General features: G+C 42.5%; 1 long non-coding RNA gene across 1 annotated transcript in view; it reads right to left on the bottom strand.

The window, feature by feature from the left end:
• Positions 1-6,507: 6,507 nt before the first annotated feature.
• The window catches only part of LOC105480157 (uncharacterized), a 60,790-nt gene continuing 59,650 nt past the window's right edge, over positions 6,508-7,647 (bottom strand). The window contains exon 3 of the long non-coding RNA XR_011619954.1: positions 6,508-6,887. This is a non-coding gene — a long non-coding RNA (uncharacterized lncRNA). The remainder of the gene's footprint in view (positions 6,888-7,647) is intronic.

The raw sequence follows: 7,647 nt of genomic DNA, 5'->3' as shown, positions 1-7,647 counted from the left end.
AGCTCCCTCCAGAAGATTTTTGAGCAAATTAGCATTCAGCAGTGATTTAAGAGCTAGGGAGGTCATCTTGTCCATCCCTCCACCTCCAAGGAGACTTATCTTTGCTTTCCATCCTCTGGGAGTTTCTGAAGGCAAGAAAAGGCCACTTCTGCCACCAGACCACTAGTCTGTCTTTGGCCATACCTAAGAGAAGAACAACTTTCAACTTCGTAATGTGGATATATTTTTAAAATTCCATTAGGAAGTTGTAAAGTAATGAAATACTCCACGTAGAAAAATCTGAAATATAAATAAAAGCATATAGAAGGAAAAATAACCATAATTGAATAATCCAGAAACAATCTGGTATCATATTTATTTATTTTTATTTTTTGAGATGGAGTCTCGCTCTTGTCGTCCAGGCTGGAGTACAATGGCACAATCTCTGCTCACTGCAACCTCCACCTCCTGGGTTCAAGCAATTCTCCTGCCTCAGCCTCCTGAGCAGCTGGGATTACAGGGGCCCACTACCATGCCTGGTTAATTTTTGTATTTTTAGTAGAGACAAGGTTTTACCATGTTGGCCAGGCTGGTCTCGAACTCCTGACCTCAGGGGATCCCTTTGCCTCGGCCTCCCAAAGTGCTGGGATTACAGGCGTTAGCCAGCACACCTGGTCCATATTTGTATTTGAGGTACATATACAATTATATATATATATAAAACATGCGGCAAGATATAATATTTATATACCTATACTTTATAATTTTAAAACTTAAGATTATATTTATACCCTTTGGTAATCTGTTTTCCACTTTACTGTGAATATTTTTATACATTTTAATTATTATTCTTTTTTTTTTATAGCTTTACAATATCCCACGACTTTGAATATCAGACTTTATTTCGGTGGTTCCTTTGAGGGGATCAAAAACTGCTTAGCCAGGGAGTTTCTCATAAAATTTAATGCTAGAGTCTTGAATCTTTTCCTGAAAAAAAAAACATAAATAACTGCTTTTGATATCTCCCAAAGCGTGGTCATGGTGAGGCAGAGTCTCTGAAGTGGAGAGGGGAGCGATGGACACAGATTTAAGTCACAGTAGCTTCCTGGGACACTCACTAAGTAATTTTCAAAAATCATTTGGTCCTCTCACTGGGATACTTGTCCTGAAACACTCACACTGAACAAAGAAAATAGCCTAAAGTTAGGGTGACGTGGCTGGGACTCTGGCTGCCATTACCCAACACAGCGCACTGGCCCATTGACACTGACACTAAAAGATGGGAATTCTTAAAGCAAAAAGTGAAGAGGATGTTGCTGTCCCTGTGCCCAGCATGGTCCCAGCCACTCTTCCCTTGCACACGGCCCCTCCCAATAGAACTCCTGTTGACAGGCCTGCTTTGCAAAGCCTCATATTGGTATTGACAGAACAATCATTCTGAACCTGAACCTGAACACCGTTTGTTTCTGTGCAGAGACTGCTGGTGTCCTCCTGGCTGCTGGTCCACAGAGTGAACGGGGCCTTCTCCAGAGGCAGCTGGGTCCTTACCAGAAAGAGTCCAAGCAGACTCAGGACAAAAAGATTGTCTTTCAGGTAAGAAGCAGGGTAAACATAGGACACCTTCGTGCAAGGGAGGGTCTTTGCCTTTGAGGATTCATTGACTTTGGTTTTCCTGCAAAAGGCCACTTATCTTCATTCTTTCCCTGCTCCCTTCCCCAGCTGCAGAAGCTATTTTTAAATCACCCTAGCAACTGGAGGACACAGGCGAAGCCTCCTGTGATGCTGCAGTCACCAGAGACGGAGCAGAAGGGTGCTGGGAGAGTATGGCTGCCATGCCACGAACCACAGTCTGCTTCTCTTTCGCCTGGCAGAAGGGTGCTCTCATAGTACACACAGACCCAAGTTCCTCGCCTCACCTCTGCCTTTGTTCCTAACTTTGCCATTGTCAGTTTGTGCTGAGATAACTTCTCAGACTTTAGCTCCCAGGGAAAACTGTGTGGGCTGAGAAACACCCTCTGGGGCAGCTGCGTGCTGGGCAGGCTGTAGGCAGAGCTGGTGGTAGAAGTGGCCTACTCCCAGTGCAGTAAATAAAAGCATACATAGTCTCTACAGAAATTTTTGTTTTGTTTTAGATAGAGTCTCACCCTAATTCCTAGGCTGGAGGGCAGTGGTGCCATCTCGGTTCACTGCAACCTCTGCCTCCCTGGTTCAAGCAATTCTCCTGCCTCAGCCTCCCGAGTAGCTGGGACTACAGGCGCCCGCCACCATGCTGGGTTAATCGTTGTATTTTTAGTAGAGACGGGGTTTCACCATGCTGGGCAGGCTGGCCTCGAACTCCTGACCTCAAATGATCCATCCACTTCGGCCTCCCACAGTGCTGGGGTTACAGGTGTGAGCCACCACACCAGGCCTAGAGAATTTAAAATCAATAATGAAACTGACTTAAAGCTGACTTACTCTTTCCTCCTATCATGGGGCAGCAGTTCCTTTGTCAGTGATCAATACTCCTCTATGGTCCCCTCCCTGTGTACCTGCTGCTTCAGTGGCTTTCCTGCTGGGAAGCTAAGACATTCCTCAGCTCAATCACTTCTATCCCGTCCTTTGTGCTGGAGCTTGACTATAAGAAACAGAGACCTCCCTGGTGGCATGGACAACTGCAACCAGGCACCTGATATGCAAAGTGCCTACTGTTTGAGGAACTCTTCCTTCCAAGCCCAGAAAAAGGTGAATTACTGTGAACCGGCCCCCAAAAGGCGTTCTCTCACCCCTCGTGATAAGCCTACTCGTAGAGATTCACTCCAGGACCTGAATGGAATGTGCCCTTCATAATTCCTCTCCAAAAGGAATTATCACTTGAGCTGAAAGCACTCATCCCTCAGAGGGGGTTAGACTGACCACCGGAGAGCAACAGGAGGTGAAAAGAAGATGGAAGAAGTAGTCACAAAAATTTTTCATCTGCTTAAAAGTTTGCCCTGGGGCCTCTCTGTGTGTATTTTTGGCTCTGAGACCAAATATGTAAACACAATAAACATATGCTAAATGAAGGGAAATCTTACTGCATAGTCAAATTTCATGCCATGCCCCGAAGGGATATTTTATAAGTGCAGTGAGTTCTGAGGACACACAGGCATGTGCTAAATTGGGGCCTTTGGTGACATTTACTCTTTAAAGGAATTATATGCTCTTTCTGCATTTTTATACTACCCCATCTGGAACTTTTCCCTTAACCTCCCTTATAAGTCCCTCAGTTGAGTTAAATTCTCTCTTACTTTGGTAAAAGCACCATTCACACCGAGGTGCGTAAGACACAGAAGTTCAGGACCTTGGCAGTCTGAAAATACACTTGTGGTTTGGATTAATATTCTCTTTTTCTGTTTTTAATCCTCTTGCATATTTATGTAAGACTTTTCCCCTCCGGGGTTCCTGTTGCTTCTTAGCTGTGATGTGTTCCTCCCAGCTTCTCCTAGAGGCGGTAAATGGGTATTGCCATGCCACTCAGGACCAAGGAGAATCCTTCATATAGTGAGCTCACAAGGCTTCAGCACTAACAGCCCCTCACTCCCCATCCCCAGGCAACCTTGGGCTAGTCTCTTCTTTCATCTCTACCCATCTTCCTTGTCATCCTGCACTAGGTTACTTTAATAACTCTCTGGCTTAGCCAGCAGTGTCACTTCTGACCATTGCCTGAGAACAGATAGGATAATTTCACAATCAGTGTAGTCCAGACACCAGTCAGTCAGCATGAACACTCTAGAGCTGCAGCAGTGATCTTCGGGGCCAGGCATTCCCCCTGGCTGGAGTGGGCAGAGGTCTGGGGAGTCCCATTTGAGGAGCTGGGGCAGATGGGATAGCTGATAGCATTCTGGTGGTTTAGAGAGCAGTTCTTTTCCAAGGAATACAGAAATACTTCATCATTTTTAACAACTGGGGCAGTTTTGCCTGTGTGTGTTGGCTGTGTGTATTGCCCCACCAAAGAATAAAGCTTGGGATTATTATTAGATATCCCTCAAGTGAGGAGAAAGGTAATTTACTCAATTTCTTAGATGCATTTATGCAGATTGTGAGCAAGTTGGGAGTCTTGCATAAGTTTTTCCTTCAAAGAGATTGAGAGCAGCCATTCTCTTCTCTCTGAAGTTCGCCCTAAAAGTCATGCCTACCCTCCTTGTGTCTTCTTCAGTTGAACCCAGGTTGTACCTGGTTGTATCATGCCCCCGCTGTCTCTTCCTTCTCTTTTCTAGGAGTTCAAGAAGTCTGCTGAAGCTTAAAATAGACAATAATAGCAGACCTGGGTTTGTTATTTTGTATGTACTCCATATCCTTAACACTCGTCAAGGATAAAGACACACTCAAGAAACACACTTTGCTTTCAGTAACTTCATTTTTCAGAGGAAAAAAAGTAGATAGAGACAGCTCTCAAGACAGCTGTAGCTGTATATTCAAGTATAGCACTACAGAAAACCAGCCAAGCAGAACCACAGAGGCGTGACCCACCTAAGACTGAGCTCTGCCTCCTCTTGTGCAGCCATGGCCGCCACTGACCAAGCACTGCCCAGCCACCTGATCTTTATGCCCGTCTGGGACCCTCAGAGCTTTCTTAAAGGGATTCCCAAAAGAACTCATTTTAACACTTGGTTTTTGATCAATCATTCCGTAAGCCTATTTACACTAATCACTGTTACCTAACAAGAGCCTAAATATGCACTGGGTTACCTCTGTTGTACGTTTCAAGTGATTATGCCACCAAACTTTGCATCCAGTGTCTTCTGTTGTTCGTGTGGTCACATCAGTCTAATTTTACTTTTACTGTTAGTTGCCTGACGTAGGATAGTATTTTAGATTCTGAGTGAGATTGTAACGATTCACTTATATGCTTGTTGTAACTATCTAAGTATTTCAAGAGGGTAAAAAGGCTGATTGGCACAGTAATGTCCAGCTGATGCACCAGACACTTAGGATTTCCTTTCTCTGGACAGACAGTCAGAACCACTCTTGGAAGGGGAGGCACCACCTTGGGAGCTGATTGCTCCTTTTGTCAGGTGGTTGGTATGGGAAAAGAAAATCTGCAGAAAGTTGTTTCCTCTGAATGTGAATTCTAAACTTGACATTAGATAGCTGCTCCAACAGTATGAGATTCCTCAGAAGTCACCATAAAACTTATTACCTTTTATGATCTGTTGAATGTGAAAGAAAATTTGTCTGGCTATTGGTTTCAAGACCAAGATGAAAAAACAGCCCTCCCATGATATTACCCTGAAAACATTTGAATCCTTTCAGTCAGTGAATAATCGAACCCAAAAGGTTATTAGCTAATTCTTATAGAAAATTGTCCAAATTATCATTCTTTGTCTCTTCTTGAGGTAATGAAATTCATAGCTGTAGAATCTATTGTGCATGTATTTTTCAGCTTCACTGGGTCTTCCTCTACTTTCTGGCATTTTGCAAACATCAGTTTGTTCTCTTCTGAAGGTTAACACTTTTATAGCTGATCATATTCCATGTCAAGCCTTTTTATTTCTAGACTAGGCCCATTTTTAAAACCCTGACATCATGAGGCAGCATTTCTACCCTCTGACATAAACTTTTTAACTCAATTGTGTCTTCCTTAACATTCAGCAGCCAGGATTTGGCTCACAGCTTCCTGGTCTGGAGGCCCCCATGGTTTTTATAATGAGAGGATAGTGTTTCTGATTCATATTTCATTCAAAGTAACCCACATCCCATTAGGGGTAATTGATGTTGCCCAGCCTGTTTTACTCTTTTCGGCTCTCACACTCTCTAGAGTCTAGAGGCAACTATCTTTTGTGAATATGGTGACTCTCAAGTCACTGCCCTTTGTCTTAACTGGTCCTTTAGTTGCCTATCACCTTATAAATATAATTTGGTTTACCTAAAATACTCAGCTTTATAAGATTATACAAGAGCTTGTTCCCATTGAATTGACATTCACAAACTAGAGATACTTAATATCAGTTTTATTTGTTTCTGCATGACAAAATATTCTGAGGCCAATCTCTGTTCTTTTTAGCTCCTCATTGAGAAAAATTACCCTTTTATTTTCATGCCTTTTATTTTCTGTCTCTTAGGCATGTCCCTGGCCATAATGGAGGAAAATTGAGTTATCATTAATGTAAGGGAAATAGGGTGATAGACTTTTCACAGATCTTGTTATAGGGTTTTGAAAATATCAATAATGTCTACTAATTCATTTTCTCATGAGTGCTCCTTACCCCTCAAAAAAATATGGTGTGGGCCAGGCATGGTGGCTCATGCCTGTAATCCCAGCACTTTGGGAAGCCAAGGCAAGTGGATCACTTGAGCTCAGGAGTTCGTGACCAGCCTGGACAACATGTTGAAACCTTTTCTCTACAAAAAAATACAAAAAGTTTGCCAGGTGTGGTGGTGCACCTGTGGTTCTAGCTACCCAGGAGGCTGAGGTGGGAGGATTACTTGAGCCCAGGAGGTCCAGGCTGCAGTGAGCTGTGAACGCACCATTGCACTCCAGCCTGGGTGACAGAGCAAAACCCTGTCTCAAGTATATGTATATATACGGTGTGTAAGTCTGGCTTTAATTTTAACTTATGAGCAATATCCTTTCATGCCTTTCACCCATAGATTTGCCTAAGAACTCAATAATTATATCTTTCTGTCTAGCATCCATCAATTTACCTAACATGACTGTAACCTTCTGTTTCAGTAGCATAGCACCAAACTTCCAAATTTTTGCATTTTTTTTTTTTCCTGAAAGAAACACATAGATTACCTGGTCCAAGCTTCTCACTTTATAGATGTGAAAACTGAGGCCCAGAATGCTGAAGTGACTTGATTGAAGCTGCAGATGAGTTGTCTCCAGACCAAGTTTCTCACCAACTCTTCAGCATTTCAATGTGACCATTTAGATTTTCAGGTGCCTGTCATTTATAAGCAAGTATTCAAACATTCTGACTTGGCATTTCTGCCAAATCCCGCAGAGGCCAGTTGTCCAAAGGGATGGGCCAGTTACTCAGTTACCTCCATTTTTAGCCTGCCATATAGCTTCTTCCTAAATACCCTAGTAGGTTCTTGACATGAATCATGAAATGATTCAGATTTTATTCTTGGGCAGAACATATGCAGCTTGTTACTCTCCGCATCATATTATAGTTACATACTATTGACATATGTTTCTCCTGCACTAGACAGTAAACACCTTAAGGCAGTGATTCTTCATGATTAGTATCTTAGATTGTAGCAGGTACTCGGGAAATCTTTGAATAACTGAATGATTGAAAGACCCACCAGGGACATATTGGTAACCTCATTGTAATGAACTATACGTCCTTTTAACTGTCCGGTAAACACAAGTACAGGTCATTCAAATGGTTTTGGCAACTGACATCCAAATGTAAAAAAGAGAAATGTGATCCATGCCTGGTATTATATACAAAACTTAACTCAAAATGAATCAGATCTAAGTGTAAAACTTAAAACAACAAAACTTGTAAAAGAAAACATAGGAGAAAATCTTTATGTCTGTAGGTGAGATGAAGACTTCTTAGCTATAACACCAAAAGTATAGAAAAAATAATAAACCTTTTCAAAATTAAAACATCTGCTCTTCAAAAGATACTGTCAAGAGAATGAAAAAACAAGGTCAGGCGCGGTGGCTCATGCCTATAATCCCAGCACTTC

Source organism: Macaca nemestrina, chromosome 2 (assembly GCF_043159975.1).
Source record: "Macaca nemestrina isolate mMacNem1 chromosome 2, mMacNem.hap1, whole genome shotgun sequence".
NCBI classification, from domain to species: Eukaryota; Metazoa; Chordata; class Mammalia; order Primates; family Cercopithecidae; genus Macaca; species Macaca nemestrina.
This window is presented reverse-complemented; position numbering and strand designations above follow the sequence as displayed.